The 26,511-nt window shown below is 43.3% G+C and overlaps 1 long non-coding RNA gene across 2 annotated transcripts in view; it reads left to right on the top strand.

The window, feature by feature from the left end:
• Nucleotides 1-26,511, top strand: part of LOC143442015 (uncharacterized) — a 44,455-nt gene that overhangs the window by 13,213 nt on the left and 4,731 nt on the right. For both annotated transcript variants that reach the window (XR_013109879.1, XR_013109878.1), the window contains 2 exons: nt 236-315; nt 6,003-6,166. This is a non-coding gene — a long non-coding RNA (uncharacterized LOC143442015). The remainder of the gene's footprint in view (nt 1-235; nt 316-6,002; nt 6,167-26,511) is intronic.

The raw sequence follows: 26,511 nt of genomic DNA, 5'->3' as shown, positions 1-26,511 counted from the left end.
TCTTGGCCTTTTGGGAATCCTTATTCAATAGGAAGAAAAGGACTGGGGGTGTCTTTCTAGGAGAGTAAGAAGGCCATGGCACACCACTGTGCTTCAGAGGTCTTATACCATGGTTAGGCATGGCTTCTGTTAGCCTTCAGGGTACAGTGATGGCCAAGGGTCTGCTGGGCTTGAAGAACAGCTTCCATATTTAAACAGTGCATCTTTGATGGTTTTGTTTTGTGTTTTGTACCAGTGCCAAGATGTACAAAAGGCTGTGAGGTTCTATGGGAAAACCATCCACTGCAGAAAAGAAAGTCTACATTCATCAGTCCAGTGAGTATGTTGTCGTGTAAAATGGGCGTGGATGCTCTTCACCACCATGAATGCAGCAGAAACACGAATCTACTGCTTAGGATGTTACATGTTACAGGATCTACTGAAAAAGAGCTCCAAGTTCTCATTATCTCACAGAGTCGTGCTTAGGCTGGGTCTAGCTGCTTCCTCTCAAGTGCACACAGAGGACTAACCCTATAACACTATATACAGTGTGGCCCACCAGCTGGTTATTGCCAGTCCACAAGGACACATGCCATGACACCAGAATGTCAGTCTACAATGTCCCTATGCACAATGTTTGTTTAGCAGGCAAGTTTTTAGTTTTTCTCATCATCGTCGCCGGACTTTCCCAGTGGAGGAAGGAGTATATTGATTTGCATCGTGATTCACCTTCACATCACTATCAGAGCAGTTCCAGTCAGAACTTTCAGCCCAGGAATGTATGGATGGAGAGATATCTCTGCCCCTGTGTCCCTGTAGTTACACGAGCTCCTGGCGGAGGCACTGACCTCATTAGGGAGGATCATCTTTGAGTCTCAGCATCTGGAATCAGCCTGTGATTCCTGTGAGACTTGCTGAGTCAACTTCTTCCAAAGCTCCCAGAAACAGGAAGAAATGCATCCCCAGGGACACTGGCTCCATTCCTTCCCATACATTACTGTGTTGTAGCTTATGACCAAGGTCTTTGGTATGTGAATATTATCTGATCAATCCTCTGTGTACAGACACAGTGGTATTTCTGGATCTGCAGTACTGTGGACTGTGGTCACTAACAAGCCAGCTCGCCATCCCCAGTGACACCTTTCCACCAAAATCCCACCTTTGATTATTGTTTTCTGCATCTGGTTCATTTGACACCACTTTGCTGTATCCTGTCAACAGTCTTGGTGTTGTCTTAGATGTCATACTTGATTTTTTATCTTCTATTAAGAAAATGATTACTTAAGACATTTTATGAGGAGGATGCTGCATGCACCGAGGCAGGCAGGGAAATGAGCCACAGAGAGGTGCCAGTGAAATCTAGGTTCAGCTTGATTCCATCCATCTGAAACAAACTTCCAAAGAGTCTGGTGCCGACCGGTTTATTGACAAAATATTTAAGCACAGTACAATTTGGGGGGAAAGTTTCCTGGTGTAATACAATCCCGGTGCTCAAGGGGGCATAATTACATAGAAACTGTACCCAAAGCACATGTCATTTCTTCCAAGAAGGATTCTAAAGATAGGTTACCTGTGTTAGCTTAAAGGCTTAGGGAAGTATCTGGCCTGGTTTCAGTCATACAGGTAGCACAGAGGTCATTTGGGCAGTGGGTAGATGGTGTGTGATAACCTCAAATCCCCTTTTGATTTTCTATCACGGCTTGCTGTCCCGGCTGTGGGGGTTGGGGCGAGCCCCTGGCTATACACATAGTGTAAGGGTTATTTACACTGATAGCTACCTCTGGTCCTCTTGTGGAAATTTGATAAGGCCTGGCCCAACAGATAATGCAGATCACCAGGCTGGTAGTCACCTCCAACTCTCAGCTTTCTGGATGGAAGAACAGGTTTTACACCCCTCCCTTTGAAAGGGAAATCCTGTGAGTTTCACTGGTGATCTTTGGATGTAAGGACCATCATGCTCCCAGCAATTTAAATTGCATTGACTGACTGATTGTGTGTATGAGTAAACACAAGGGCTGGAGTGTAGTGGGATTGGTGTAGGCATGCTGTGCTGTGAGGTGCATACAGAAGTCAGAGGAGAAGCTGTAGGAGTGGTTCTTTTCTTCCATTTTGTAGGTCCTGGGGAATCAAACCTGGTTTTGTGGAAAGTGTCTTAGCCCACTGAGCCATGTGGCCAGCCCCAAGGTTATTATTTCAAGCACTATGGTGGTTTGAATAGAAATGGCCCCCATAGACTCATGTGTTTGAATGCTTGGCTCGTCAGGAGTGGCATTATTAGGAGGTGTGGCCTTGTTGGAGGAATTGTGTCATTGTGAAGGTGGGCCTAGAGGTTTTATGTGTGCTCAAGCTTCACCCAGGGTGGCACTGGGTCTCCTCCTTGCTGCCTTTGGATCAAGACTTAGAACTCTCAGTTCCTTCTCCAGCATTACATCTGCCTGGACACTGCTGTGATTCTGCCATGATGATAGTAGACCAAACCTCTGAAACTATACGCCAGCCCCAATTAAATGTTTTCCTTTATAGTAGTTGCCTCCATTATGGTGTCTCTTTACAGCAATGGAAATCCTGACTGGGACAAGTGTTCTGTACTTACAGTTCAGTTTGGTAAGTAGATGGCATGTGATAGCCTCGATTCTCTTTTTAATTTTCCATCGAGGGTTGCTCGGAGAAGCTTGAGTGTGTTCTTTGTCTCAGTTGGCTTTGACCTTACCACGGATGAGTTTCCTTCCTCTCAGTTTTCATTTGAGGTCAGATTCCTGCTCAGGGGAGGAAGCTGGGGTCATTTCTACCTGACTGGTTTTTGCTTGATATTCAGGCGAGAATCACCCATGGATGAGACAGCTGGGCCAACCTTTGAGACTATTTATGCTTTTGTTTCTTCTTCATGTCCTCTTTTTTTTCTTGGCCTCCAAAATTATCCTCTTCAACTGGAAAAGAGGGTTGTGGAAGTAATATTTGTGTGCCTGACATGTGCAGTGAAGCTGTATGAGGGGCTAGCCATATTTCTTTGAGGAAAATAAACTAGACAGAAAGAGAAGGAAGTGGATTGTATCATTATCTAAGCATACACATAAAGGCATTGGTATGATCCTAAGGGTGGCTTTGTCTCTTTGCCTTGCTCTTTCCCTATGCACTAGAATCACAGGTAATAACATGCAACGCATAGAGAGCAAATGCTTGACAGTTGTGCAGATAGCATGATACCTTTATTTCACGATATGTAGAGAATTTAAACTTAAAATTAGAAATAGCTTCTAATAATTATACAATCTTCCTTTTACAGTCTTCCTGGTAGGGCACTTTGTTCTAAGCCTTTGTATTTATTGATCTTTCATGTTACTCTATGAGGGAGATCTTATTTAGGTCACAGGTACTGACTGTGTTATCTGGTTCTGCCATCTTAGGGCCTTTGATTGTGAGGTGGTTTTGATTATCACATACAATGGGTAAGGCGTGTAGCTTTGGTTTAGCTAGCCCTCTTCTTGGAGTGAGTGAGCTCATAAGTTGTGAATAAGTAACACTTAGCCGTCTAGCTGTGTTTGTGTCAGCAACATATAAACACAAACAGTATGATACAGAGATTAACACAGTCATTGTGCCAAGATGAAATGAAATTTGTCAATTCTTCCTTTTTTTTTTTTTTTAAATCAAGTTGGATTCATTTCAGGGATCTACATGCATAAATCAATGAATGTCATACAACATATAAAGTTATTTCAAAACAAACCATTTGATTATCTCAATAGATATATAAAGCCTTTGACAAAGTTCAATACCCCTTCATGAGTACCTTTAAGGTTTGTGTGACAAAACTATGGCCCACATTATTCTAAATGGGGATAGTCTGGAAACTTAGAAATGAACCATTCTCATTTAATATAGCATTTTAAGTCTGAGGTCTTAGCTGCAGCAGTATGAAAAGAGCAATAAATGGGGTACAAACAGGAAATGCAAAGGGTCACCCATCCCTCTTTGCACTGCTGAGAGACCCTCAGACTTCACTAGGAAACCCTGCTAAGTGATAGTTTCAATGAAGTGGCAAACATTGAAGTACAAAGTCGGCGTCACTTTATATACTAGCGACAGAGTCTCCCACATGATTTGAACCTTTCAAAGTGCTCGAGGAAAGCAGGCTAAATGAATGCTTCAAGAGCTAATTATAGGCAAGGACTTTCTGGAAAGGACTTAGGCCTCTCAGAAAATAATGCTGCAAGGTGTCAAATGGGATTGCTTGGGACCCCAGAGCTTCTACACAGTCAAGGAAAAAAATTAGCATAGCGAAGAGACAGCCTATAGAATAGGAGAGGCACTTTGTCAACATCCATCGGAGAAAAGGTTAATATCCAGAATCTTTAAAGAGATAAAAAAGAATTAAACACCAAACTCCCATTCAAAAATTGATCAAATTAAATGAACAGATAGTTCTAAAAAGAAGAAACACAAACAGCCAAATTATCTACAAAAAATGCTAGGCACCCTTAGCTGTCAGGGACATGCGTTTTAGAACCTTTTCAATCTTGTCACCAAGAAAATGGAGAGAAAATGGTGGTAAGGATCTGGAGGAAAGGACTGGATGGGAATGGATACCATTACGGTCACAATGGAAGCTAAAACGACGGCTACACGTCCAGCTCTACCACCACTCACGGCCATTTCTCTGAAGGAACCCAAGCCAGGACACCATAGAGACGCTGCGAACACACTGTCATTGCTGCACAGTGGTACACAGCACCCTTCAAAGAGCAGTGTTTAAAGAGACTATGGTGTATGTAAAAACGGAAGCTCGTTAGTAGTGATGAAGAGTGACACTAAGTCATTTGCAGGACAATGGGTGGGGCCAGAGTCCACCATTCTATGCCAGGTAAGTCAGGTGCAGAAGGCAAATCGCACATCTTCTTCCTCATATATGGAATATATATATGGAATATATATAAGATATATTATATACACACACCCTATATACGTATTCCTTACATATATACCTTATATATTATTTATACACCATATATATTCTCTTCTCTCTCTCTCTGCCTCTCTCTCTGTTCCTCCCTCCTCCCCTCCCCCCCGTCTTCCTCTCCCACTCCCCCTTCTCTCCATTCATCTATCTACTATTTGGTATTTTTTTTCAAGACAGCGTTTCATTATACAGCTTTGGCTGTCATGGAACTCCTTATGTAGACCAGACTGGCCTTGAAATCAGAAACCCAGAGATGTGCCTGATTTACCTCCCAAGTCCTGGAATTGAAGGCCTGCACCACTACTCCTGGTGTGATATCTACTTAGTTTTTAAAGTGGATATCTCTCCCTTCACTTTCTGTAGAAGAAGGTACTTTCTGAGGAGTGTGTGTGTGTGCACATGCTTGAAAAGTGAAGTCAGTCAAAGTTTTAAAAACATCTCATGGTGCCCTTGAGGCAGGAATCCTTCCTTTCTGAGTGTGGCCTGTTGGTGTCTAGCCTGGCTGTATTTACTCAGTACCCATGTGCCTGACAATGACATGATCAACAGGGGAGCTTTCTACGAAGAGGGATATTTTTTTAAAGCTAAGCAGAGCTGGACCCAGAAGGTTGGACAGAAGTGAAAGAATAGCCTCAGGATGGTGCCTAGACACTTGGGTTCTTTTGCTATTTGAAGAATAAATAGCAAGCGGCCGAATACATGATCACACAAGGGATAGCTAAGCTAAGGATGTCCTGCCTTTTGGAATTTCATATTTATAGTAACACACAATAAACTTTCATTGCATCTGAAAGGTGTTTCTATGGGAAACCACTGCCAGTTGTATGGTGATTGGTCTTCATTTCCAACCAGCTACGGGTAGATAACTGAAGACAGGTGAAACAACAGGTTCACTCTACAAGGCGAAACTCTTTTGTTCTATGCAGACAAGCATTGCCATTGCTGTTTTGTGGCCCATGGGTGGGCCGTTATATTCTAGAGAGCTTGTATTTGATGAGGCATGCTCCTTTAATGGTTTTTCTTTCATTTCTCTGATAATGCATCTATAAACTCTTGGGTGCAATAGGTTTTTATTAAGCAGCGGAAGAATCTCCATGCTTCAAGTCACAGTGCAGAGCTGAGTTTCATCTGTCAGGGATGGCTCAGCAAGTGGCTCCTGCATCTGGCTTCCGGACTGCAGTCTCAGAAGGCACAGAGCTTGTGATGCACAGCCATGCGGCTGTCCTAGAGGTGAGTGTGTATGTCTGGCTAGTGGCTAGCGTGTCCTCAAGAGGAACAGATACATGAATGTTTTTTCTAATAATCCTTTTAAATCTTGCTTTCCTAATTATATGACTGAATCCTGACATTTAACCCTTGTGTTCTCAAGACTAGGACCCTTCATTATAGAAAACTTGCGTTCTCTGGCCAGGTTTGGTGCTATGATAGTTAAATCATGGCAGTTACAAGGGCAACAGAAATGTCTGCCACTCAAGTCCTCAGCAGAGAGGCCTGTAAGAACCAGCGGCTCCCTGGGGAGTGGCTGGGGGGTGGGGCAAGGTGAACACGCAACCCCATCCTGTCCGGTGAAAAGAATATCTAGGAACATTTTCAAAAGCAAGCGGCTACTGAGCTCAGGCCTCCCAGAATGTTTCTTCACTTCTGAGAAATTTCAGCAAATGATTAAGCATTTACAGGTTTTACAAGGAATATGTCAATTTTCTGTTCCTGGACTGTAGCACGCACCTTACTTCCATGCATAGATTTTTGTTTAGGACATGGCGCTCATGACAGGCCTCCTGGGCAACAATTATAGCACAGAGGCAGTCCAACTACAACCATTGACACTGGCTCTGAATGGAGAAAATATTCCCCTTAGTTTAATGTCAGCCGTGCATTGTGCTGTCTTCCCGTGGCCTTTGGACTGGGCTGGGAAAGGGGAACCAGGTGGTCATAGTATGTGGATCATTTGTTTATTCTGTGCCAACCACCTCACCCCATGCTCCTGGGAGCAATTTCCAGTGGAATGGAGAACAGGGACAACCATAATTATGTCTCAGGCCTGCTTCACCACCCAACGGGGTCTTGTATTTCTACATGTGTCCTTATAAATCTTTTAGCTAAATCAGGGTCTCAGATGTGAAATCCAGCTCCCCTGGGAACTTTTAGTCTGGTTTAGGTTATTATTATTTTTTTTTTAATAAGCTTCGTGAGAAGTTTACTTAAGATAATTGTAAATTTAGAACAAAGGTATTTTATGTGACACTGAAAACAAAATTTCAAACGAATTAAAGTAGCAACACCCCAACTCGCCTTAGGTTCCACAGAGCACATTGTACCGCAGTTTGCATATTTCTGCATCACTCTGTGTATGTGTGTGTGTGTGTGTGTGCCTGTGTGTGTGCATGTGTATGTATGTGTATGTGTGTGTATATGTGTGTGCATGTTGTGTGTGTGTATATGTGTGTGCATATGTGTGTGTATGTTGTGTGTGTGTATGTTGTGTGTGTGCGCATATGTGTGTGTGTGTGTATGTTGTGTGTGCTGGACAAATGTTTTGCCACTGAGCTTCATCCCAGCTGTTTCCCAGTGAGATCATTTGGTAACTATAAGGGCATGCATATGATAATGAAAGCAGGACAAACTCAAATACTCTGGTTATTGTTATGTCCTTGAACAATCTTTAAACTTGATAAAAAATGAGTCAACCGCTCGATTCAGTGGATTTGCTGCAGGCCAAATCACGAGTGGGTGGAGTTCTGGAACCCATCTCCTAAGCAGCACCTGACTATCCTCAAAGGAAGAGATCCTGCCTGTTCAGCCCTCCAGGAGCCAAGCATTATTTCAAACTCTGGCTTGCCTGATGCTGTCTGTTAAAATCCAGACAATGATGAATTTCTCCTAAAGAGAGGAAACTTTTGCAGGATCATTGTAGGCTATTATCTTGGTAGTTCCAGTTCCATAGTTGTTTTTTTTTAGCTATGGATATAAACACACACACACACACACACACAAATACATACAGATGCACACACATGCACACATGTATACAGCATACACACAATACACACATGCACACACATAGTATACACACAGTACACACAGATGCACACACACATGCACACATACATACAGTATATACATATACTACACATACAAATGTACATGCACACACTTAAATTGTTTTCTCATTTTGTACTTCTAAATTTGAATTCAAGATCAAGTTATTAGACACTTGTGATGGTTTGTGTAACGGGGGATATTTATAAAAGCCAAGGCTCGGGCCTGCTATCTAATCAGTGGGGTGGCTCTTTTTAGCTCACTCCACCATGTTCGGCACTAGAAGTGGCCAGAAGCCTTGTGTACCACAGCTGGAAGCAGCCAGAGGCCTAGTGTGCCACAATTAGACCCACAAGACACTAGCATTTGAGAGGATCTCCCAATCCACCACACTGCATCCACAAAGCTTGGCTGAACCCCAGACAATATCCACCATCCTTGCAGTAACCGGTAAAATGAAGACTCTATATGGTTAACAATTATCCAATATTTATATATCTGGAAATACTCAATTAACAAGATGCCCACACAGTTGGAACAGTTACCCAATATCTAACCTTTGGATAGAAATTGCTACCCAGGACTGCTTTTGGCTCATCTGTCTTCCTCCATGGTTGCTCACCCTCTTTTTCTTCTCCTCCCCTTCCTCTCCTTCTTTCTCCCAACTCCTCACTCTGCCTATCTTTCATACTGCCCAATCACTGAGCTTTATTGCAAATGTAGGGGGAAGAGGGGATATTCTGCTCCAGTTTGAATATGGTTGGCCCAGTGAGTGACACTATTTGGAGGTGTGGCCTTGTTGGAGTAAGTGTGGCATCATGGGTGTGGGCTTTAAGACCCTCTCATCATAGCTGCCTAGAAGTCAGTATTTTTCTGTTTGCCTTTGTAACAAGATGTAGAACTCTCAACTCCTCCAGCACCATGCCTGCCTGGATGCTGCCATTCTCCAGCCTTGATAATAATGGACTGAACCTCTGAACTTCTAAGCTAGCCCCAATTAAATGTTGTCCCTTAGAAGACTTGCCTTGGTCATGGTATCTGTTCCCAGCAGTGAAACTCTAACTAAGACAACATTATTAGTGAAAACTGAGTCTATGAGGCCTTGAGAACCTCTAAGATTCTGCAAAAGAATTGTCATGGTTTGAATGAGAACTGTCTCACATAGCCTCACGCATTTGAGCACTTGATCCTCTGTTGGTGACACTGTTTGGGGAGGTGCAGCCTTGCTGAAGGAAGTATGCCACTCGGACTTTGTGAGTTACAGCCTCACTTTCAGTTTGCTCTTTCTGCTATGTGTTAGAAGCTAAAAATGTGAATCTCAGGTTTCCCTTTCAGCTGCCTGCTGCTGCGCCTCCCCCATTATTATGGGTTCTCTCCCTGGAACTAGGTCTTAGTTGGGGTTTCTATTGCTGTCAAAGAACACCATAACTAAAAGCAACCTGGGGAGGATACGACTTATGTACATTATAACGTGTAGTCCGTTATCCAGGGAAGTCAAGGCAGGAACTCAGGGCAGGGACCCGGAGGCATGAACTGATGTAGAGGCCATGGGGGAGTGCTGCTTACTGGTTTGCTTCTCCTGGCTAGTTCGGTTTGCTTTCTTATAGCACCCAGGACCCTCTGTTCAGGAATGGCATCACCCACAGTGTGCTGGGCCCTTCCACACCAATCAGTAATCAAGAAAATATCCCACAGGTTTGCTCCTAGACCAATCTGCTTGGTACATTTTCTCAATTGATGGTCTTTCTTTAGAAATGACTCAACATATATCAAACAGCAGATAAAAACCAAAGAAAGAAAGAAACAAATCAACACAACAGCCACAACAACAACACAATACAACCAGAACAACATAACTCAACCAGAACACAACCCAACAGAACCAAAGCAAACTCTTTCTTCTTTATACCACTTTGGCCATGCTGTTTCATCACTGCAGTGAAAACTAACTGCTCCAGGGATGGTAGAAAACCTAGGGACCAAAGCAAGGCATGTGGGAGGCAGACAGAGCACTTACATTTTCTGGGAATAGTAACCGTCTCTATCAGTTAATCATTTCTCATTAGCTTTAATCCTGAGCATTTGTACAGATGTTAGACTGATAAAATAAGTTTGTTTATTTGCAGAATTATTGCACCTTATTGGGGTATTTCATGCTAGGGTCTTTGCAGAGTACAAATGGCTTTTGGGGGCATACTCTTTGCCCTCTCCTTATGTCCCTAAATCCAGTATTTTGTAATCCAGAAAGGTATATGATTAACTCTCCCAAGAGGGAAGTGTCTCAGCATGCAGTTTACAGTATTGATGACACACGTTCACAGTTGAAGGTCACTATTTATTTATGTTGTAATAACTTATTTTGTTTCCAATATTTGCATCCATTCATTTTGAAGTCTTAGTGTTCAATTCAATTCAATTTTAAATTTATTTTAAATTTTTTAAAATGTGCAAGTAAGCATCTGAAAGGACTGCAGCAGATGCTGTAGATGAGGACAACAGAAAAGGCATAAAGAAGTCATGTGAAAACTTCAATCTCAGGACTAATAACCAAGTAGGCATTAAAGTGAGATCATTTCTTTATCAAATTATACAAGGTTAAGTAAAAAGAAATGCACTGGGGAGCCTGGTGCTAGGGCGCCCATGGCTGTTACTGCTCTGGTAATGTATATGATGACTAAGATGGACATAAATCAGAATCTCTGGGGGATGGAGCAAGGCTAGAAGCAGTGAGGAAAATCCCCCATAGCAGGAATGCACTAAGAAGCACTGGGAGGAGCTGGGTGTGGTGGTACATGTGTTTAATCCCAGCCCTCAGGAGGCAGAGGCAGGCAGATCTCTGTGAGGGTAGCCTGCTGTACATCCTGAGCTCCAGGGCAGCTAGGACTACATAGACCTGTCTGTCTTACAGATGCAGACACCCACAGCCAAACAGTGGATGGAGCTTGGGGACTCTTATGGAAGAATAGGAGGAAGGACTGTGGGCCCTGAAGGAGATAGGAACTTCACAGGAAGACACACAGAGTCAATTAACCTGGACCCTTGGGGCTCTCAGAGACTGAACCACCAACCAAAGAATATACATGGGCTGGACCTAGGCCTCCATGCACACATGTAGCAGATGTCTTCTGTACAAACGTAGCTTGGTCTTCATGTGGGTCCCGAACAACTGGAGCAGGGGCTATCCTAAAAGCTGTTGCCTGATTGTGGGATATGTTCTAGGTGAGCAGCCTTGTTTGTGAGAGAAGGATGCGACTAACTTCTCAGACTTGATGTACCAGGGTTAGGGGATACCCAGGGGCTCCCACCTGCTTAGAGGAGAAGGGGAAGGGGGTGACTGGGAGGGGGCAGTGAGTGCAATGTAAAGTGAATAAGTAAAAACAAACAAACAAACAAACAAACAAACAAAAGACAGAAAGAAAAGGGAAGGCAAAGACTTGAAAAAGAAGGAGGAGTTGACTGAAAAGAAGAGAGAAGGGAAGTGAAGAGCAGGCCACAGGCCTTCCTTTATCCATGTGGAGAGGAGACTGGATTCTATTTCATAGTGTTTTATTTTTTTAATTTTCATTCTATTCTATTATATGAGCAATTAGCCATTTGTCTCTGAATCCTCTTTTTGATAGACAATTAGATCGCTTTTAATTTTTTGTTGCTGCAAACAAAGCTACAACACGCATCTTTATGTCTGTCTCCCGGTGCTTATTTGCAAGACTTTTCCAGGGAACTACGGTGGGGAAGAGATGTTCCGAGCCACAGGCTATGCCTGGAGTCCACCGTGGCCATCCTGATGGAGACTCCTGTGGGAGTTTCACTCTCCTGCATCCTTACATGTCAGAACTGACATGTGTACTGTGCAGTGTCTTCAGTTTGAATAAATGTCACTGGGATAGTTCAGTTCCCTGACTAGACGTGAGGTTTCCAGTGCTGGTTCCATATTTATGGGCCTTCTGATGTCCTCTCCAGAGGCTTGACTGCTGTCCTCTATCCCGTCACTTTATTTACTGATTTATAGATTTTTAAATATATTATTGATGTCACATCTTAAAAAAATCGAATCACATGAATTGCAAATATCTCTAATGCATTGGAGTCTTGCCCTGATAGTTTTATTTATTTTTGTAGTCTTTTTTTACATCTAGTACTAATTATAATTTAGACACAGTTATCCATATTTTTCTTTATGGTGTCTTCTTCTATGGCTTGTTTTAAGTGCTGTTCCTAAGACATTTCATAGAATATTCCAACATTCTTCTTGCAATTTTGGTTTTGTGTGTGTGTGTTTAAAACTTTCATTACCCTACAGTGGTTTTTGTATATAGTGTGTGGTAGCTGTGATAACTGTTACAACTGTGTCCCTGAGCTACAGTTTTTGTGACTATTTTTTCAGGTTACTCTTATATCTCCATCATGCAGTGAGAAAGTTTACATAGACTTCAGCTGGTTCAGAGCAAAATCTGGAATACTCCCAGTGGCAGTGTGTGCGTGTGTGTGTGTGTGTGTGTGTGTGTGTGTGTGTGTGATCCCCATTGTCACAGGGGTCACAGAAGCAGCTAAAATGCCGAATATAGACATGATTTGAGTTTGAGCTCAAACTTCTTTATTTTAAACACAGCAAAGTAATGGGGTTACTAGCAAAATAAATTGACTTGCAAAATCTGGCGTAAAAATAATTATAATTGGAGAGAGTCTGGGGTAGAAACAGGAGCGTTCACTTCAATTTCAAGTAGTTTTCAGGGGCTGGAGAACAAGATTATGTGGGACTGAAGCGAGGGGGGCAGAATAGCCTCAAACCCAAGAGCCTATGAAACTGACCCATAGAAACCGGGTGGCACAGACAATGATGTGCACGGCCTGAAAAAAGCACTTTGTTTGGGAAAGGAGCTGTTTGCACGCAGCTCATGAAGTGCCCTCCCACACCCACTTCTAGCCAGTTTTCTCTTGCTCAGCTTCCTACCTTGCCTGCTGATGGTACAGCTGTAGCCAGTTAAACGAGTGGATGACCTCCTTCCCCATGCAAAAACACAACCTTGCCTCAAGTCAAGGCTTTTAGGTTTTCTGCCTTCTTCCTGGAAATATGGGGCATGGAGGCCGGTGAAGAATCTGTCCAGACCCAGTGAATGGAGTCATGTGGGGTTCTGAGGAAATCAGCGGTGGTGCTCCACTGTAGTGCTCCACTGAGGTAGTCTGCTGTGGTACTCTGCTGAGGGTCTCTGCTGTGGTGCTCTGCTGTAGTGCTCCACTGACGTACTCCGCTGTGGTGCTCCACAGTGATACTCTGCTCTTCTTCTGCAGTTAAGACTTATCGCCAGAGACAAAAATAATAAACATCACTTTAAGTCTTTGCACTGAAGGAATTTTATTTCTTAAATTCATTTATGCCTAAATACATGCTTACCTGATATGGCTAAGGTGCCTCTTTCCTTTCTGCATTCTGTGTTAGTTATCACTAAAAACACACACAGTAAGAGTGTGTTTTAGTGCAGTCCATAGGAATGAACAGAAGAGAACATGACGATGAAGTGTATACCCTTGTTGTTTTAGTTCAGGATTCCATTGCTGTGAAGAGACACCATGATCATGGCAGCTCTTATAAAAGTAAACATTTAATTGGGCTGCCTTACGGTTTCAGAGGTTTAGTTCACTATCATCATGGTGGGAAGCATGGCAGCAGAAGCGAATGCCTCACTAGGTCTAGCTTGAGCATCTGAGACCTCCACACCTGTCCCCATAGTAACACTCTTCCTTCCACAAGACCACACCAACACTAACAAGGCCACACCTCCTAATAGCCAATGGCCATAAGTCCGTTCCTTATGGCCAAACATTCAAACACATGATTCTATGGAGGCCATTCCTATTCAAACCATCACACTTGGGTATGCAGATTTTTAACTTAGAATGGGAGGAGTGAAATGTGACCAGTATGAGAGTCAATTTGTGACAGATGCTAACACTTGGGACTTTTTTTTTTTTTTTTCGGATGGTTTTTATAAGCATGTAGGACTCACAGCAGCAGTTTTGGTACTATATAGATATATTTGTGCATCCATGTCCAAGGGAGGGCATGGACATTCTATGTGTTTTTGAAGTCATATTAAGACCATTTGTGCAATACTGTGAGATATTAATGGCATACTTTTTACTACAAAGTAGTCTATAGAATATTCTCTTTGGAGCTATGAGTATTCCACCTTTTTAAGACAGAGTAGCTTTGAGAGACACAAACAGCTGTCTTTTTTTGTTGCCTTCCCTTGTGGCCTGGGAACAATGTAGCCAAGGGTCTAAGTCATCAGGGAATCCCTGCACTCTCTTGTTTTTAATACTTGTATTCCTTACCACAACTTATTTTTAAAACTTACTTAATTTGTTCATATATATGTATAATGCCTTCAGACCATACTCACTCCACATACTTACTCTCTTATCTCCCTGGCCCCTGTCATTTTTCCTTATACACTACAAATCCTCCTCATACACTCATGGTCTTTTGTGGTCCACTGTGGTATTTAACAAGGGCCATCCGTTTGACCATAGGGCTGGAACTATCCATTGGGTCCTGGTATAAGCTCTTGCTTACATATATTAGGAACTTAAGATGTGTTTGTTCTCTGCTATGGTCTGAATTTGACCCCCAGTATTCATGTGCTTAAACTTATTCACTGGTGTGATAGTATTAAGGGGTGATTAAGTAATGGGGGTCATAACTCTCATGGGTAGAATTGGGCTCTTTATAAAGGGCTTAGAGAAGGGACTTCATTTTCTCCTTCTCATGTGTAGACAACATCTGTCTTCTCTGAAGGATGCAGAACCAAGGCACCATCAGAGAACATCCTCCACACCAACCCAGATCTTAGACTCCAGCTTCCAAAACATAAGGGAAATGAATCACTATCCCTTATAAATGACCTAAAGAGGTCAACGGTCCTCCTATGTTTTGTGGTTCTAGGCACAGAGCTCAGGTATCTTTTGCTTTGCTAGCACTGAGCAATCTTCAGAGTCCAAAGTTCTAGATTTAAGTTCAACAGCAAACACTGTCTGGTTTCTAGTTTCCTGGCTCAGATAAATGAAGTCTACATCAAAGATGTGTGCCAGGCCAACTCATTTCTCACAAAGTATTTGGTTGTGGTCACGCCTGATGACAGAATGGTGACGGGGGTGAGAGGGCAGGATGAAATCTGGCTGCAGGAGCCATCCCCAGGTTGTCTTTGGCCTAGAGAATCCCCAGGAGGATGGCTTGGGAGACACCCAAGATTGTTCGTTCTCCTTGAATTTCCTTCTTGTTTCCAAGAAGCGATTATCAAGGGTTTTGCAACGACCCCCATCTTGGCTTTAGCTGTGTTGTGTGTGACTCAGGCTGTCCCAAGGTCTATCCCTGGCACTTCTAATCTGAGCAGACTTGGCTTGAGGCTCAAGAAGAAACAACTATAAGTGTCATAGCACAGGGCTGAGCTTGGGGGAAGCTTGCCAATGCATTATTATGGTGCTGAAAATCTCCCTCTGGAAAACCCTCTAGTGAAACCTTCCATGACACGCTTTGCCATTAAATCCCTTAGATGGCAACAGCTTAGATACGGGAATAAGATGCTGTGGGTCTTTAAACTTCTCTCTGTAGTTCATTCTACACACACAGGATGATATGGTTTTCTAATGTTTGACTTCCTCTACCTTTGTTGGATGTCATCTTTCTTGAAAAACAACAACAACAAAAACACCAGGCATATGAGATCGAAAGTTGATGGTAATAATTTTCACTCCACATGAAGGCATTTGCTTGTTTTAGAGATTGTTTACAGTCCTTCTGTGATTGCCCAAGTTCAATTTTCTTTTATATAAACAGAAGGGCTTTAAAAAATATGATGAATCCCAATGTTGGCACATGCTGAGAGTCATACTGACCTCAGAGTGGAAGTTTATCTTTTGAGGTTGTTTTGACTTGGGGAAGGATAGATACTGGAACTTTCCATGGAGAACACTTTTTGGTTGACTTGTTTCCTTCTCCATGATGTTAGAAAGGAAATCCTCCTGACCAGATGGCCCACTCCTCAACTGAAGTGGCAGTCTATATGCTGTCTCACTGTCTTTGCAGAGAAGGCACTCCCAAGAGGGGAGTTCATACAGATCCTCTTCCTGGGATGGGAAACTTGCTCTTACAATGCCTTATTGGTGAAGAGCCTAAGATCCCAAGAGTGCAGGGCATCTTAGCAAAGTCCTTAGGAAATAATGCTGATGACTGAGTGGAGACACAGTACACATAAGGAAAATCAGTGGCCACAGTGGCAAGGCATGGGGGATGCCCTAGGAATTCTTAATTAGCCCCATGAATCTGTACTACAAAGCCTGGCTTCGATAGCCCGTTGAGCACTCTGATGCTGGTCTATTGGATTCTGTGATTAAGGACGAGGCTGAGTGGTGAGGGAAAACATACTGATTTTGCTATTTATAATTGGGAATGGTAAAACCTTTAAGAGATGAGACAGTGGGGAAAAGTTGGGTTGTTAGAGGTGTGCCCTTGAGAGGATTAATGGGATCCTGTCTCTTTCATTGCCCAGTTGCCATGAAATGAAATTCCTGTACTCTATGCTTCCTGCCACAATGTCCTGTTTCACCAGAGGCTCAAAGACAGAGAGTCCAAGTGGCCACAAATTAAGTCTACGAGCCAATATGAACCTTTCCTCCTTATACATGAACTATCTCAGGTGGGTTGTTACAGTATCACAAAACTCACAGCTCTCTCGGCAATGGCTTACTGTACCTTGTCTTATAAATTTTCTTTTTGCTTTGAGTTTCTTTGCTTTTTTAATTTGAGAATCTTATGCATGAGAACCCTGTATGCATCCTTCCCATTTCCCCTCATCAGTTGCCCTTGTGCCTCCCCAACAACCCCCAACAGTCTTGGGTTCATTTCCTCTTCTTCTATATTTATAGTTATCTGTAGATGTAAATAATATATATCTCCTAGTGAATATACTGAACATATAAATATAATCATATATAATTTATGGATATATAACACACATATATATGATATGTATAACATATCATATATAATGTATAATGTATAATATATAATATATATAATATATAATAAATATATAATTAATATATAATATGTGTATATCTCCTAGTAAGTTCAATTAGTGTTACTTTTTTTGGCACATGTTTAGTCCTGACCTCTTAGGATTAACATATTGGCCCTGAACATAAGATTAAGAAAACCTGGTAGTTCCTCTTTTAGCAGCCATTGCTTGCCTGTAGCACTTTATCTATGTGTGGGGCCTTGTAGAATTTCCTTCATCTACACTGGCATTTCAATGGGCATGGTCTTTGCAAGTCTCGTGCAGGCAGCCATATTGCTGAGAGTTCATGGATGCCACATCCCTGTTTTGTCCAGAAGAAACTGTCTTGCTTTGGAGCTTCCTAGTCCTCAGGCTCTGACACACTTCTCTCTCCTTCTTCTGTGAGGTTCCCCGAACCGTGGGTGTGCTGGTTGTGTTATTGTCCAGTCTGGGGCTGGGGACTGTAATGTCATTCACATATTCTCTGCAATTTGGCCGCCCATCCATCGCTGTAGTAGTCTCCAGAGGCAGACATAGAAGCTTCTTTAGTGAGATGTGAGGGTTGCCTTTACCAAGAGAGCTCACAGATGTGGCTTCCACTTGTGCCTGGAGGGGTGGCTTGGGGGTGCTATGGAGTGAGGGTCTTGGGTTACATTAGGCACCAAATCTTCTTTGTTAGTTATAGTGTTAAAATAATCTGTGTTTCTCCGCGAGGCCTGACCCATTCGCCTGTCCCTTCAACAGTCTGAGTGTCTGGCATCAACATACTGCCCCCAGGTTTTCCTCTCTAATTCCATGATCCACCATCTCAGTGTCAGACACTGTGCACCAACTGCCTCTGCTGCCATCAGTGCTGCTGAAGACACATTCCAGTTCATTGCTGGCGTCCATTGCAGAGAGGGGTGACTTTTTCTTCTCTAGAACATGCTGTGTGTGAGTGGTCAAGATCACGGCTTCTTCACTGACCTGGCTCCTAGACTGCTCTCTACTGGATTTTAAGTTTCTCCTTCCCCAACAGGCCTTCCCTTCAGTTTGCAAATGGACTCAACTCCCCTGTATATTAAGAAAAATATTTCTAGTCTGCATCCCTCATTGGTTTCTTTCATTTGCTCACAAACTCAAGTTCCCTTTTGAAAGGGTTTGTTTTTATCATTGCGTGTGTGTGTGTGTGTGTGTGTGTGTGTGTCTGTCTGTCTGTCTGTCTGTCTGTCTGTCTGTCTGTCTACCCATGTGCAGGCCTGGAGAGGTCATGAGCATCTCCTGGAACAACTAGAGGCAGTTGTGGACTTAGGTGCTGGGAACTGAACTCGCAACAGTCTGGGCACTCGTCCCACCCGAGTCCTCTGCAGTCCTTTACTCAGACCCTTGGTGCAGTTTTCCCTACTTACCGTCTCTACGTCCTCACCAGTAACATACAGCTAGGTCAGCAGAGTCTTGGTCTGGGCCATGTCAAAGGTCACTGTGGCAGTCTGGTGTGTTAGTTAACAGCAGGAGTAGATTCAGTTCATATCCTTTTTATATTTATTTGTTTGCTATTTTAGATGGGGAATTCATCATGTAGCCCAGGCTAGCCTCCTCCTGCCTCAGCCTCCCAAGTGCAGAGCTTAGAGCCACAAATCAACAAGGGTGTTTGCCTTCTCTATGACATTCAAGGGAACTGATTTTGTAGGGTATTTCTTGAAAATAAAATAACAACATTTAAGGTAAAACATAGCTTCCTTTTTCTCAGGCCTTTCTATTACCACAGGTGGTAATTTAAATGATTAAACCCCAAACTCTTAACAACACTTACTAGATTTTCCTGCTCCAAAAAGTTTTGAGACTTGCAGAGAATCTGAGAAGGCACCTAGGATTCCCGTGCACTCCTTTGCTCCCTGTAGTTTGTCAGATGATACTGATACACTGTCAGTTTATACCTGTTTACAAGTGTGTAAGGCACACACCACTGTTACAATACCATAAAGAGCCTTGTGTGTCATCCTCCTTCTCTGAGTCTTACTTTCATACTGTCTCCATGTATTTTATATTTTCCCCTATGGTTTGCTGTTTTGTCAACCTCTTCTATGGTGCCGTTTCTCCAGGCTCCTCTGGGTTCTCTTGTCTCCCAGGGCTTCAGCTGCGGCGTTTCACGATTGCGCACACACTTCTATTTCATTATGGTCATTTCCTCTGACTCACTTAAACAAGAAAACAAACAACAAAACAAGAACTATTTATTTGATTTTGCATGTATGATTGTTTTGTTTGTCTACCTGTGTGCTACATGTATGTCTAGTGCCCTTGGAGGTCAGAAGAGGCTGTTAGATTCCCTGGAATTGAAGGTATAGATGGTTATGAGCCTTTGTGAGGGTGGGGGCAACTGAACCTAGGTCCTCTGCAAGAATAACAAGTGTTGTTAAGTTCTGAGCTGTTTCTCCAGCTCCTGCCTTGGCTTCTTAAACATCTTTTACACAGTGACCCAGGAAACTCCTGAGAGGGGAAGAACATTCAATTCTGAGAAATACTTTTTCTATCTTAGCATTGGTTTTTAGACAAACACCAGTGAACAGCAAGGCTTGATGAATTCTCTGTAGTTGAGAATTTATTAACCCCAGTGTCGTACACAGTAAGATGCTTATCTGAATGGTGGTCTTTTGCCCATTAACGACACTAGACCCTTGCCCTTCCATCCCTAGTCCCAAGTTATGATAACAAAAATGTCTCTAGACACTGTCAAATGTCACACCAGGCACTAAATCATGCCATTGAGAAATACTGTGTTATTATGAGGTGCTTTCTGTTCCCCAGGAGGCCCGAGGAACTGTTATGCATCATTAAAGATTCTTAAATCATCCCCCTTACAAGGTCTGTAACATCCTCTCCCTTCTTTCCTGCAGGAACACATCATACTTTTCTTTTGTTCAAACCTATAGCTCTCTTCCTTTCTCAAAGTTTGGTACCATGTTTCAGGCTTAATATCCTAGCAATTTTCCAAGGTGTGGTCATTACTGTGTCCAATCTATTGTTGAATAGATGAGCCACAGTGGCCTCTGCTGGTACCACCCCCTGTGATACATTATCATCATGATGTCCATCTTCTTCCCCTTCAGACAGTTAACAAGTCACTGTCTTTCCCCGTCTCTACAAAGAGGGCTCTAAACTGCATGAAGGCCAATGCCGTGTGTGCTTTTTGCCTTCGGGAGTGCACACAGTTCTTGGTACTATTGACTGTCTGGTATTTGTAGAGTGAGTGAGTAATCCTGGGAATGAATGGCCTTGGAGTGGAGACTGGGCTTGACAACAACATCTGCAACACAGCTATTGTTTTAGCATCTTCATAGGCAATGCAATCATTCAAGAATCACAAAGCTGCTAAAAACGAGATTCTTTTTTTTCTTTTCTTTTTTTTATCATGTAGATAAGACAACCAAGGAAGGCTGGTGAGGCTAGACATCTTAAGGTCTTCTATGCCATCATGACAGAACTTAGGCTTTGATTTATTACTTTTCATACATCCAGATTCTGAAAGGTTAGCGAATGGCTTAGTGGTGTAAGAAACAAGTAAGAGAACATGCGGTCATTTTGTAGTTTTATGTGGTGTGTCAGAGCTGTGAGAAAAGATTCCTAACATTAACAAAAAAATGGTTTCTGGCCTCCTTACCGGCTTATATGAGCCCACATGCTCTTTCATTTGTGCAGCCAGTGTGATCAGTACAGAAAGCCTCATAGGTCAGCTAGTAACAACACTCACAGGAGAAAATCACCGATACTCTGAAGGATATTTCGTATTAATTTACAACATGGGCATTGGTGGTTTAATACCACTAGGAAAGACCAGGTCAGGGGCCATAAGTATTGTGGTTCATGGAGTCATTTGAAGGACAGAGACTAATACAGACACTTCCACCCCATCTTAGAGTAGGAGCCTTTGATGTCCATGACTTGGAAGCAAAGGGAGAGGTAGAAGAGTTTACACATATGAGAAAACCCACATGGGAGGAAAATTATTAATATACTCTGAAATTCCATACTCTGAAATTACTAAGACAAGAGGATGCTGACGAATGAAAGATGCTTCATTACAACAGTGGCTTCTCCAGCTCGAGCTGGGCTCATTCACAAATCGCCTCAGGCATGTGTATGTGTGTGTGTGTATGTGTGTGTGTATGTGTGTGTATGTGTGTGTATGTGTGTGTATGTGTGTGAGAGGGTGGGGGATAGGGAGAGGGAGACAGAGATGGAGACAGAGATTGAGACAGAGACAGAGACAGAGAGACAGAGAACACATATATGGGGGCCAGAGGTCAATCTTGGGTGTCATCTTCATGAGTGTTGTCTACCTTTTTTGAGACAGGGTCTCTAACTGGCCTGAAGTTTGAGAGTTAGGCTAGGCTTGCTGGCCAGCAAGCCTCGGGAACCTTACCATTGCGAATTTCCCAGTAATGGGTTGTGAGCCTGTATACCATAGCACTACACTTGACACTCTTACATAGATCTCATGCTTGCAGGGTGAGAACTTCACTGACAGAGCCATCCCCTCAGTCCCACCTCAGACTTTAACTCTGAAACAACGAGAGTCTTAATCTTATAAATCTGTGTACATAGAAGAGGAGGAGGTGCCAAGTCTATGTGACCTCTGCTATAAGATGAGCTGGATAGAAGGACAGAGCTTCCATAGGTGAGTGGTGTCACTGTGACCTTTCCAGTTAAGGAAGGCACTCTCTAGTTATACAAGGGATGAATGTGAACTCCCTTCTACCATGAGATTTCAATAAGAGAAAAGTCTTCCCAGACCAAGAATCTAGCTTTTATCTCAAGTGTCATTTTCTGAATTGTAGAAAAATTTTACTATTGGATGATACCCAGGGGTGGGTAATACCCAGCGATGGTTGATACTCAGGGTTAGGTGATATTCCCAGGGCTGAATGACATCCAAGGATAAGTAATACCAGGGTGCACGGTTCCCTAGAATAGGTGATACCAAGGGATGGGTGTTACCTAGGGATGGATGAGACCATGGGGAAGGGTGGTACCCAGGGGTGGGTTATACCCAGGGATGGGTGATACCCAAAAATGAGACCACAGGGATGACATGCAAGCTTTATTTTATATCTGAAATAAAAACACTGGATGTGGAAAGATATGTACTGAGTGTTCTTAATACAGAGGTGGAGATAAACCCTTGATAATAATTGACTTGCCTTTGATGCCAGTAAAAGTACTGAAGATAAATATGGGTGATAGGAGGAATTCCAATAACAACATGAAGGTTTGAGTTATGAGCTTCTGCCTCAGTGATCATTGATCAAGTTCTTATTAAGATGCTTATCAAAGGATAACCTTATTGTTTAAAATTACAGTATTGAGGGGTGCATGGCAGCTGCTGGGAGCAGATACAGCGTGGCTCTGTGGGAATGGATGGGTTACTGGGGGGTCATGGTTAATTTATCAAGGCTCCAAGTCTTCAGTGCAGAACAGAAACTCTTGTAAATTCCTCTCTAGCTAGAAGAATGAGTCTTTTTGTCTTCTCTGACCCTCATATTGATGTGCTTGACCATCCATAGGCAAAAGCAGAGATGATATCCACAGACTGGGGAACCAGATTGGATTTGGGTGTTTCCGTTTAGAAGTGCCTTCGTAAGAGAATCAATGCTGCAGAGCGGTAACATGGGTCGTTCATTCACAAAGCATGCACATGGTCTGCTGTGTGCAGGAGTGAGAATAATCTGCAGAAGCAAAACTGATTTGCTCTGGCTGAAGGAGCCCAGTGGTGGGAAGCAGACATCTGAGCAGAGGCTGATCCACTTTTCTGGGCATCACCTGCTGGCTGCTTACTCTGAGTCTGGAGCCCCTCCGCTGGGACTCGATTTTATGGGGTTTAATGTTAGGTGCTGTATTTCATGAGATGAAATCATAACACAGTGGGCTGCAAGAATTTTGAGAGATTATTTCTTCAGAGTGTTGGCAAGCATCGTCCTCCAGAGAATGGCTTTGTCTTAAACAGAAATATAGACCTTTCATAGAACTGGAAGGATAGCAAATTCGTAATCCTTTCTAGACAGCTAGGGCTTGGATGGTTGGGCTGACATGGAATACACATGGCTGGTTTGACCTCTCCAGTTGAACCGTTTTTTAAATCTGTAACTTTGAGTGTATCCTGAGACCCCAGGGTACGTGGGAAGTGCATTTTGGGGTGCCCTCATTTGTAAACCATCGTTAAAGCTTGTTTCTATACATAGGTTGTTCAATTCTTAACAAACTTTGATACTGCAAATGAACATTTGGCCCAAACTGAGAACACTATCAAGCACCATCTCAGGTTTCCTTCCTCTCCCCTTCTTGGTGTTGTTCTCTGTCTGCCTCTGCTGTAGGGAAGGAAAGCTGAGTCATTCCCTCACCTTAGGGTCGACCTTTCCCCCTTCATTCTAAAACAAACACACACACACACACACACACACACACACACACACACACACACTCACACACACACCTGTCCTTAGGCTGAATATCTCCTCCCTTTGTGATCTTTTCATCTCCAGTTTCCCTGCAATGCAACATCTTTTGCCAGGTTTCTCATGAATGGAAAAGAAACAATATCCCACGGGGGATTCTGGCGCCTCTTCTGATTTTTGTTGTGTGTGAAAGGGGTTTGTGTTCTCTGCAGCCCACAGTCTTTGGAAACGTGGTTCAGGCAAGACTGTTTGGAAACACAATTAATTCAGCCTGGGAATCTAGCAAAACCAACGTGAGCCCCATCCTACATAGCTCTTTTCCCAGGGAGGTTTCCTCCTTCCTTCTTTCAGAAGTCATAGTTGAAATCTTACAACTTTAAGGAGGTCTGCACCGGCTGCCATATCCTCTCTAATGATAAAAAGATGTGCGCATCAGGACAGATGCGTTTGTATCAAATTGTGTCCTTGATATATCTCATGTGGAGCCCCCAGGGACTTCTCATAGCAGCCCTGAAGACATTCTCATTACGGAGAAAGGGAGGCAGGGGTTGTGAGTTATTACCATAGAGAAACAAATGTTACATTCCCTATCGTCCTCAAATGCTTTCTCAGAAACACAGGTCAGAACAGGCTGTCTTGTGAGACAATCTGGGCTGCAGGATGCTGGGAGTCAAGCCCAAGGAGGTGTACAGTATGCTCTGTGACCAACAGTGGGGAGAAGGCTTATTTGTACCTGTAAGCAGTCACCCATCTTTAACCTTGCTTCCTCGAAAAGGATAGTGGAGAAAGGGTGACTTGGTGTTGGGGAGATGGTTCAGTCAGTAGAATTTTCACTGAGCAAGTACTGTGTTTGGATTTCCAGACTGCTCATCAGAAGCCAGACATATTTTGGGTGCCTGTGACCCTAGGCTGGTAAGGGTTAATAGCTCTCAGATAAGTTAATACCTGAAGCTCATTGGCTAGCCAGCCTGGCCTAATCAGTGACCCTCAGGTTCACTGAGTGACCCTGTATCTTAAAGGAAAGGCAAAGCACGGGTGAAGAAAGACAACCTGCTTTGGGCCTTGGGACTCCACATGTTTGCACATAGACACCACATCTCACGCATGCTCACGAACAACAGCAGGGAGACTTGCAGACTTTTTGAGGGCCCAGACCAGGAAGAAGAAGTTTTAGTAAGTTTTAATAAGTGGAACAGCCAGGACTAGATCAGGCAAGTGTGAGAGTCAGGTGGGATGAGAATAAGCATTTCATAGAGGGCCTGCTGAGAGTTTCCGGTGATCAGTAACATCATCAGAGGGAGAGTTCTGAGTCCCTGTTTGTTGAGAAGAGTAGTTAGTTCCCTTGCATTTCTCAATCCCCTTCCGTTTGAGTGTTCCTCCCAAGTGTATTTCTATTTAAATTGTTTTTAGGAAAGACCTTTGTTTTTTTTCCTAAGAAAGCAGCCTATTTTCTTTCACGAGGTGAGAATTTTATGAGCCCTTGAATTACCTCAGTGGCCAGAAAATTTGGTGTGCGTGCGTGTGCGTGTATGTGCCACGGCGTGCACTCTCAGGAGTCAATTCTCTTTTCATCACATGGATCCCAAACCCAAGGATGGATGCGAGTCACCTGGCTTGGCATTGCAGGAGACACCACCACACTCTGATGCTTATTTAGATTTTCATTCTGTTCCTGTCAATCACCTACCGTGGATCAGGGGAGAGCCAAAGATGCCTACATCAGTTCTAAGGGATTCATTGGGTATCTGCAAGTGAGAAACTTAGACCAATTACCCTGGCAGTAACGGAAAGTCCATGATCTGAAGTAAATACGTCCATTTGCTTCTATAAAGAACAGCTCTGTAGAAGTGGGGCAATGCCGTTTCCCTGTTCACAATTCACAATTTACTTCTTTTGTTTTCAGTTTCAAGTAAAAAGTACAAGGCAAAGACGGAAGGAAATAGTACAAAATACAGAGGATTTAGTACAAAAAGGATTTAGAACAAAAAGGATTTAGAACAAACTCATGAGCCAACCTGCCCCGCGTGCTGAAATGACAGGCCTTCTGAAACTCTGGGAATATTGGTTCACTAACTTTTTAGAAGCTTCTTGTGTCCACTTTCTCTCCTCTCTTCTATGGGAAATTCTGCTTTCTCTTAGTGTTTCTGCACCCCTTTCCTTGCTGTTGTTTTCTTTTCCCTTCTCAGAAGGCGACCGTTACTACCCAGGTAACAGATCCAAGCTTTCTATCTACAGAGGGAGTGACTTCAGTGTCCTAAGTTCTGCTGCTTACCGCCTTTCTCTTCCTTGGTGACATTCGGATGGTTTTTCCCCACCACCCTCTCAGCTCCATCCTGCACCACTGGGGCTGTGGTTCTCTGTTCTCTGTCCTGGTCTTCCAGTGGCCTCTTTCTTCTCTTGATTTAAAGCTCATGTCTGTGTAGACGTCGTCACTTTCCACAAGACTTTAGTGGGTCAGTCCCTGTAAGTGAGCCTGTGCTGGATAAGGCGAGCCCCGGAATCTCAGGGGCTCCACCCACCAAGGGTGTTTCTGCCTCACACAAAATCTAGCCTGATAATTTTGCTTTAGGGGGTCCTTTTGGTGGAGTTGGGTCTCCCAAATATAGACAGGAGGAAAGAAGAGAGGAAAGGGTGGGGGGGGGGAAGAGAGAGCTTTATAGGGAGACTATGAAGAATTAAGTCATGTCTACTTGATGGATCTGAGGGGTACCAAGAAATCAAGTTCAACCAGTCACCAAGGACAGGGAGAGGAGCTGAGGGGACATTCCAGAACAGTTTTCTGTCCTGTTTCCTCAGCAGGAAGGCAGGTTTTGTGCATGGCTCAGTTACTCATTTTGCTTAAAATTGGTTTTTGATTTAAATATGCTTTTAACAGGCAGTCTTTGAACTACTATTAGCCGAGGACCTTGAACTTCTGACCCTTTTAAGGCTTACCCCGTGCTGTGAGGTGCGGAGGATAGAGGGCAGAGCTTTGCTCATGCTCAGAAAGTGCTCTGCCGACTGAGCTACATATCCTGCTTCTAAAGTGGCTTTTTATTGTCCAAGTGAGACC

Source organism: Arvicanthis niloticus, chromosome 4 (assembly GCF_011762505.2).
Source record: "Arvicanthis niloticus isolate mArvNil1 chromosome 4, mArvNil1.pat.X, whole genome shotgun sequence".
Taxonomy (NCBI): Eukaryota; Metazoa; Chordata; class Mammalia; order Rodentia; family Muridae; genus Arvicanthis; species Arvicanthis niloticus.
This window is presented reverse-complemented; position numbering and strand designations above follow the sequence as displayed.